The sequence below is a fragment of the Dermacentor silvarum genome, chromosome 11 (assembly GCF_013339745.2).
Source record: "Dermacentor silvarum isolate Dsil-2018 chromosome 11, BIME_Dsil_1.4, whole genome shotgun sequence".
Classification (NCBI taxonomy): Eukaryota; Metazoa; Arthropoda; class Arachnida; order Ixodida; family Ixodidae; genus Dermacentor; species Dermacentor silvarum.
Genome location: NC_051164.1, coordinates 3,204,000 through 3,211,673, shown reverse-complemented (window position 1 = coordinate 3,211,673; position 7,674 = coordinate 3,204,000).

Below are 7,674 nucleotides of genomic sequence, written 5' to 3'. Positions count from 1 at the left end.
CTTTGGAAACTGATGGCGATACTGCTCGGCAGGGTCATTCGTACTACTTCGCGCGCTGGTATTTGTGTTCAGCCCGCTCAAATGATGTTCATAATTGCATATGACATCTATTTATGCGTTAAGAATAATTTTTTCATTCTCTTTATTTTATTTTTTGAAATGCCACTCGGTGATCTTTTCCGGTCTCGGGCCGGGTTCAGGCCGGTTTCGAGCCGGGCTCGAGCCTAAGGTAAAAGGGTGGCGGGCCGGGCCGGGCGGGTAACAATATTTCCGGGCCCGGGCCGGGCCCGGCTTTCGCCCAAAAACTTTCGGTCGGGCTCGGGCGGGTAGCCCAACGTAAAAACGGGCCCGGGCTAAAAAAATCGGCTCGTGGAGTGCTCTATTTCTGAGAACCTGTAAAAGCACTTTAGGAGCTCATTAAGCTTTGTCCAAACGGCGCGAGCAGCGTATATGGTGCTTGTTCTAAAAGCGAGGCTAAAAATGTATCCCGAGCTATCCCGCTTATGAATTGCATCAGGATTAGTGTGTCTTGCTTTTCGTTTTTTATTTGCGCAATACTTTGAAGCAGCGGCTTGTCACGTTTCTGACTCAGTGAAGTTCGTCGGTGCTGTTACTACCTGAATATTTTCTGCCTAATAACCTAGTTGCAACAGATTTGTTCTAGTTGCACACAAGGCTTGGAACATAGCTGTTCTGTACTTTCTAATAGCATGCAGCAAATATGTAATATCGCTAGTAACTCGCTCACTCCTGTGGATTTTCACGAAACATTCAGCTTCGGCTATTGGTGTTCTGTCGGTGTAGTCGCTGTCACCCATGATTTTGGCGCACTGATTCAAGTGTGCGCCCATTCACATATTCTTAAGACGTTGGCGATAGAGTGTGCGTAAGTTTGCGTGCGAGTAGGGGTAAATGTGCGTAGATAAAGTGTGCGAAACTTACTATACCAGGAAGCGGCGCTACTTCCCTTTGTCATTGTTTAAGAAGCGGTACTCACTCTTGCCGAAGTGCCGGGCTGAAGTCTTTTCTTCTGTGGTTAGCGATACAACGCTGGCCGATAAGTGATTTTTTTATTTACGAGGAAAGTCGTACATTGAAAAGGGCTGGCAACAGAGGCTGTCCGTATGCGTGAGCGGTGCGTGAACTAACGGTGCGTGAACTTGGTCACACATATTCATTCTATTCCTTAATATGTCACTCACTATTTTTGCAGTGAACTACTGCACATGGCTTCAATTCACCACTCCACATTTTACAGCATGAATGAAAACATTGCGTGAGCGAAAACCCAGTTACATTTCCGACAGCTGATGGGAGAGAAAGAGGGCAGAAGCGGTGATGATTTTGTATTCATGCGCTTTCGCTGAGGCAGTGTATGGCGCGCCGCCGAAAGCGCCATCTAGTTTCTCTAGAACAACCTGCTCCGCGAAAAGTGTCAATATTGTGTACATTTACACCAACCTAGCCACCATCTAAGGTCTAGCACGCGAAGAACGTGCGTTAAAATGAAGTAACAGACAACAGATTCCACTGTCTAAATCGTTGTAAGCGAAGCTTTAAAAGATTACACGGCACATTTATAAGCTTTAAAAGATTACACGGCACATCAGTTTAAGAACCGCGCAGCCGTTTTCGGTGACGAGCACGTTTCGAACGTAACTCGCTCGAAATGGTAAAAGCCGCGACGGTGCACAAAGAGAAAAGGTCAACGACAAATTGATAACAGTGGTAATCCTCTGAAAACCGGTTACTGTCAAAAAGCAAACCATGTTGATGCGCTAATAATAATTTTAATTGCTGGGGTTTTACGCGCCAGAACTGATTTTAATGGGACGCATGACGCAGTGGGGGACTCCGGATTAATGTTTACCACCTGGGGTTCTCTAACGTGCACCTAAATCTAAGTGCACGGGTGTTCCTGCATTTCGCCTCGATGGAAATGCGGCCACCGTGGCCGGGAATGAAACCCGCGTCCTCGAGCCAGCAGCGCGACAGCTCACCTGCTAAGCTAGCAGGGTGGGTGAGGTTCGCGTGACGTGGTGCACTGATGTCATCGTGGCAAACATGTTTCAATATTAGAACAATGAGCATCTGCACCTGTGACGTTACGGGCAAACCATCTACAAGTAAAGGCACCAGGACCCACCTTTGAGCTCGCGGTCTTGCTCCCATTCTTTTTTATACTTTCTCGCATACATTCTGCGAGGAGGTTCCGAAGTTCAAGCTATCGAAATCAATCTCAAGTGTAAGCATGACCGAAAATTCATCTCGCAAGAAAAGGAAAATGCCACTAAAGAAAGCTTAGTGTGACAAAAATGGAGCAGGTCGAAAGCTGTGGCCGGCGCGATGCTTCACCTAGAAACCATGGCCATGAACACACTGGAACGTGTCTTCCCTTCTTTCATGTCGGCTCCACGATTGCCCCACCCTATTGCTCTCCCTTTCGAAGCATAGCCATGATAGTACCGTGGACTGAAAAACCCTCTACTCCCAGGCTCATCCCGATGCTGGGGATCGGGTGTCTGACGATGACGTGGAGTGTAAATTAAAATGCATCAAATATCAGAGCCACGGCTCAGACAACGGGGCAGAGAGGGGAGAAGGGGCGCATTTCGCACACGCACACATACACAGCAGCGCTGCATGCCAGCTCAGCCAGCTAAAACATCGCCTTCGAGATTTGCTTCTACCCGATCAGATCCACCTCTGGAGCGCGGATTAGGGCGCCACGTATAGCCCAAACAAAGCCAAGTCACAGAATTTCAGTTGCCCTAATATAGCCACATAGCGAACTCGTCCAAGTCGACGCCAAAATGTGTTTTTCGGTAGCCCAATTTGGCTATATATAGCCAAAGCTGGCAACACTGTACTTATGCTCGGTGCAGTGTCCGTTCTGCAACGTCCGCACCCATACTGCGCATGCGTAACTCTCCCTCATTGTCTTCCTCCCCCTCTCCACTACAGGTGCGGCGCATCAAATCATTGCATATAACTCACTCTCTCCCTCTCTCTCTAAGGGTACGCCGGTAGGCGGCGCCAGTGTCCCGGCGCAGGTAGGCTCAGGATAAAGCGCGCGTTCGCTTTCTTCCGTCATTCTCTCTCTGTGCAACGATGTGCGAAACCCCATGAGCAACGTCGGCGCTAGTTGCAGCGGCAGCGCCACCGCCGCGAAGGAGAGGAAGGCTCGGGAAGCCAAACGTAAACGTCAGCGTCGGCAAGCGGACCCCGAACTTCGGGCCAGGGAAGCCGAACGTAAATGTAGGCAGGAAACTTCCACAGAAGCAACACGGGCTCGGCACGCCGAAGTGCACGTGGAACATCAGCGTTATCAAGGCGACCCCGAACTGCGGGCTCGGAAAATCGAAGCGCAACGGCAGCGTCGAGCGGCAGCTCCCGATCCCGAAGCGACGAGGCAACGCCAGTCTGCGGCCAGAGCAGCAACACGCTCGAGGCCATTACAACGCCCGGACTTCGACGGTGCTTAGGCGCGGTTCAAGCGCGACTTCCTCGGTTGGAGCTTCGGGCACAGCTGCAACGTGTGCGACCGGCTTTGGTTCGACAACCACCTGATCAAGGTCGGGAGCATCCAGAACGAACGTCAGCGTAACGCGGCCGTCGGCGTGCTTCGACGCCAGTTCAGCAACAATACAATGCATTCTCAACACATTCTCAATACAGTCTCTCACTAACTTTCATTGGGTTGTGTGGCAAGTGAAACGAAACGGAAACTCGATGCGCACCTTCCGCGATGCTTTCGCATCCCACCATCGTTGCCCGTAGCCTGACATGTGATTTTTTTCACTGCGGCTTGCATGACGGCTCGCGCACGTGTGGGCGCCGAAGCTCGGCGCGGCGAGTCACGTGATGCGTTGCCAAGGCTACGGCGCAGTTGCGGTAAAATGAAGGTCAAATTGCTGGCAGCGGCGAAACTCGGCACGACTAGGTTAGTAAAGCTCTCGCTTTAAAAGTCGCAGTTTCGCCAGAATTCGATTGCGATAGCAAATTAGTGGACGCCTAAACAAAGTAACGATAGTAGTTTTATGGGCCGTATAAATTTGTAAACCTAGGCACACTAAATTAACAAGCATGGTCGCACGCGCGCACAAGCAAACATGAACGCATCTGACTCGATGACCGCGGAAAATCGCTGTCACAACGCTGGAGTGAGTCAGCGCAGCAGCAGGGAGCGAATAGAGTTTCGTGCCGGCGCTCGCGTCAAATCGATCTTACCAGCGAAAACACAGGGAGGGCGGACTCTGCCCCTGCCGCAGATGGCTTTCAAAATACAGCAGCGTGGGCAGTCGTTCGTGGCGCAGAGAGCGCCTGCGCGCGCGGCAGACAGAGCGAGAGAAATAAATGAGTAAATAAAACAAACTTTCTAAGCGAGGCGGGAGTCCACCCCGGGTACCCAGGGTTCGAAGGCAAGCGTCATAACCATTAGGCTATACACCCACGCTTGCAGAACATGCATTTATGGGAACGTTATGATTGCAATGTACCTACGATTACAACACAACTTGATATGGGCGAGAGAAAGAGAAGATGAGAGCGAGAGAGAGAAAGAAAGAAAGGAACACAGATAGAGAGAAAGAGAAACAGCGGCGGGATCTGAACCCCGGTACTCACGGTACGAAGGTGAGCGTCATACCCACTACGCTATACGAGTACACCCACGCTTGCAGAGCTCCGCTGTTTCATCAGATTTCAGAAGCTTGGAACTGGCTTAAATTTTTACGCAGAACAGATGCACTAATTTTTCAGCATACAGCAATTGTATGAACCTTCGTACATCACAAATATATCGACACAAATAGTGAGCGACACAGACAGTAGCCAGCAACAGCCACGACCAACCTAGGAGAGTAGTTAAAGAAAGCTATGTTAAAAACGTTTTGCTTTATGCGTCTACGTAACCAGCCACTCAGCAAGACAAGATTGTGCGGAACAAATATAGCAAGCTGCTATATAGAGCACAATTAGTCAACCGACTAGATGTCTTTCTTAGTCAACTGGCCCAGTCATTTACACTTTCAACTCTGTGATACAAATTTAAATCACACGCAAACAACATTTCTTAATTTTGATTGGCTAAAACTGAACGATTAATAACTACCAAAGGTAGCAACGGGCCAAGTTGTGAGCCTTCAGGCACATCCGTAAACGACACAAAAGACTCGGAGGCGCAGTCTAGAACGTGACCTGGTTCCGACGGTCTGTCACGTAACTACGAAACCATGCGCAAAATTATGGACATAAAAGCATAGTCGCTTAGTTTAACAGTAGTATCTCACGCGAAACCTCGTCAAAGGATTTATCCATGTTAAAGTAGAACGTATCTAGTTCACTATAAGCTTAGCACTGTACTCAAAGCACGCATATATTTACACTGATTTGCCATTTATAAAGCTATGCTGTCTGACTGAAAGTTTCTCTTAAAAAACAAAGAAACGCGCTGACTTATAACCACTACCAAATTTTTTTTTTATCTACATGAAAGAGCCAGCGGCCGAAACTTAGTTATATCGCAAGGATTCCTCGGCATAAATATCAAAATCACCACTGACATTTTCCACCCCTAAGAACGAAAAACTTCGCTCTTCAAAGTCAAGCTGTACAGGTAGGTTAACGCGAGAATAGCGTCTCCGCATCGCTGGATTATAAGATTCAAAATACCATCAAAACGGGGAAATGCTTCGTCTTCAGTTTGTGCACGCCTCCCCCCCCCCCTCCCCCCGAACTCGATACCTTTTTTTCCCCCGCTATGTATACATAAGCAGTCAGCATTTTTCTCAATACCGACATATGTGGGTATGGCGTCAGATTGCGAAAAAAAATGTCACAGTTTCGCCCTAAGGGCGAAGCAATGAATGCGATAGCAACACAGCAATGTCATACGAAGTAAGGTGAGCGGCCTTGGTAGCAATATGAATTGTAGTAAACATGAGCTGATTAAGTAAGCAGGTGTGCTGCGACGTAAGTATACCGACATGAAGAGAGACTCGATGACCACGAGAAGGCGCGTGTGAAACGGTGGTGTTGATGAGAAGCGCTTACCGTGGGCAGCGTGTGCGAAGGGACACACCTGTAGTGCTGCACTGCCGATCTGGGCAGTATTGCATGTGTAGCGTGCGTTGGAAAATGTGACCCGACTATTACTAACTGAATGAACAAGCGTGGTGTGAGCGCGCACAAACAAACAGGAATAGATCACACTGAACGACTGCAGACAACGACTGTCAAAACGCTGGCAGCGAGCGGATATACGCCGCAGCGGGCGAAGGTACGTGCGGTCTATCGCTTCAACGGAAACTGAGCGGCGAATGCACGGCGCATAAAGGTCAGAGCCGTGTGGAGATAAGAGACGGTGCGGTCGAACGAACGACGAGTGCGGTTGTTGGCAGCGTAGAAGTGCGCCCCCCCCCCTCCCTCCGGCGCTGGCTGCCCGCTTCCTTGCTTGCGCGTGGGAGATTGAGTGCGTTCGCTCTCCGTGAAAGCGCGCGTCCCCGCACGCTTCCGCTGGGGCATACGGCGCACGGCGAAGATTATATCTATACGGAACCTCACGGCGACGGCGACGGCGACGACGGCAGAAATCCGGTTGAAGTGTCCATATAATTGCTATCGCAATAAAATGGCGAACAGATACGACATTTTGACGATACCGTCATAGATATCTGTTGAATATGTTCAGTTACCCACCTAGAAGGTTCGCGATAGAAGGATGCCTTCGCATTCGGACATGTCAAATTGTGCACTTCCACCAGACATCACGATGTAGTAGTGACGCTGAAGTAAACAGTCGTAAAACTGTATGACGAAACTGATTCTTTATTGGGCGAATCTGTGCCCACAAAAGCAAGCTACACTCGAAGCACAACCAAAGCGGCGAACACAGTCGGCGATCATCGAAAATCTGATCAGCGGCGAAACGCATCGGCTTTTATACACGAGTCATCGAAAGTTCCAGATTAATCCCTGATACCGGCATGTCTTCCAGAAAGTTCTAGACAATTCGCGTCGCTCATACAATCGGATTACATGAGCGTCGGTGACAAGAGACAACGGATAGAAGCATCGATAACGTTCGAGAAACTTCCGATACATGCAGGCGCGTCCTGTGCCTAGCGATAACGTTTAAAGCCCAAACCACACGTACGCTTGCGGACGCGCGCAAGCTCCCGTCTACGCGCCTTGCGGTTGCCGCGCCTAGCGAGGAAGGGCGGTTTGCATCCACAAATACGCGCGACAGTGCGCGCTCACTGGCCTCATTTGTTGACGCCTTGGCAGACGCCACTTCGTACTTTGTCATCGACAATGTTTCAAAATGCTTCGACATCTATAAACGTAATTGTTATATTTTTGGAGCTGTTAGATAGCACAAAAAGAAGCACTTCCTTCCATGGTATAAATCTGCTTAACTGAGAGTTGAATGTACCGCGCCTTAACTGCGTAGCCAGGCGCGCCGACGCGAGGCAGCCCAAGCGGGCAATATCATAGAGGAGCTTATCACCGAGATCGCGCCGCGTTTCGACGCGTACGAGCCGTGCCGCACCGTCTGCGCATGCGTAGGCACGCAGACGCGAGCTTGCGCGCATCCGCAAGCGTACGTGTGGTCTGGGCTTAACAGCTGGTGAAAAGCGGTCACCGGTGAAAGGATAAACATGTATACGAGTC